The following is a 1,410-nucleotide window of genomic DNA, read 5'->3' on the forward strand; positions in this document are numbered from 1 at the left end:
TGTAAAAGAAACTAAGATACCTGCATAAAAATTCAACCAATTTGCTACTCTCCTAACTCTACTACAAAATACCTAAAAAGTCTGGGACCCTGGACACATAGGCAATGAATTATCTTAGCTTGTAAAGCTTAATCCAAAGAACATTAGATTCAGGAAATATTTCCAAGAAATATAACAAGCTGAATAGGAATTGCATATATGGATGTTTCCTTATTCAGTATCCTACGTAATAATAGTATTTCCTTATTAGAGTGTTATGGTGATGCTCAGAGGTGGTTGGTAATTTTTTTTTTAGCATGGACTTATTGAATTGGCATAAGCTTTAGAAGACTTGTTTTCTACCAGTTTTCTACTGCACCAAAGAAATACTCCTTCAATATGTGTTAAAAAAATTAAAATCCTGTTTAGATAACCAATTTTTCAAACATTGCTAATAAGTCATTTCTATTATTTATGCTACATATTAAAAATCTGTATTAAAAATCTTCTAACATACCATCTGCTGAGCAATTGTTCTCTATCTTTGCTTTTTCCACCTCAGCCTTGACCTCCTGGAAAACATTCTGGTACTGCTCAGTTACAGTCACATCTGGCTTGAATTCTACTGCCACAATGACTTCATGATCCACAATAATACTGCCATTCCTGCCGCAGATAAAGTAAACAGAATATTGTTGGTTACTACAAATATTTTAACCAATTTATATTTTGGTTTTGAAAATAGAGGAGCTATAGGAAGTATTGAAATGGGGTCCAGTGCAAGATGATCAAGTACACTTGGGTTACCAGTCGTAGATTGCCATAGGACTGGGAGATTTATTGTCTTGTTAGCACCCCTTACTTTTATTTCTATTCCAGACAGTGTCCCTGAATATTCTGGTTATACTGATTTCTCTACTTCTTGATCTGCAACATGGGACTTCATGAAAACTCTCTCTCTGCCTCAAAGCACTAAAATGTTCTGAAGACACGCTTTATCTGCTGGTGGAAGTGGAGAATCCATCTGTGGTACTACAGATGTAGCATTCTTTTTGGTGATGATTATTGATACCTAACTGTCAAATGATATTCTGTCCATATCCTACCTATATAAGAAAGTGACCATCAACAAGATGTTGCCCATGGTTGTTCATGGGTCTTTGCTCTAGAATCCATTATGCATTTCTTTTTCAGTTTATAATGATAGCTTATCTTGGCCAACCTTAATTACTATCTGTGCCTGTCCAGACTGTATGCTTAGAACATGAATTAGTACTACATCTGGCTTTCCTGGTTTATGACACTGGCCCCATCCTGACCATCCTTGATTGCCAATTTGTGTGATCTCTGCCCCATGATCCTGTACCAAAAACGGATTCTGCTTCTTTCAGCTGCCACTAGCTTCAGCATGTTTTAGGACCACAGCAAGGG

Source organism: Pyxicephalus adspersus, chromosome 2 (assembly GCF_032062135.1).
Source record: "Pyxicephalus adspersus chromosome 2, UCB_Pads_2.0, whole genome shotgun sequence".
Taxonomy (NCBI): Eukaryota; Metazoa; Chordata; class Amphibia; order Anura; family Pyxicephalidae; genus Pyxicephalus; species Pyxicephalus adspersus.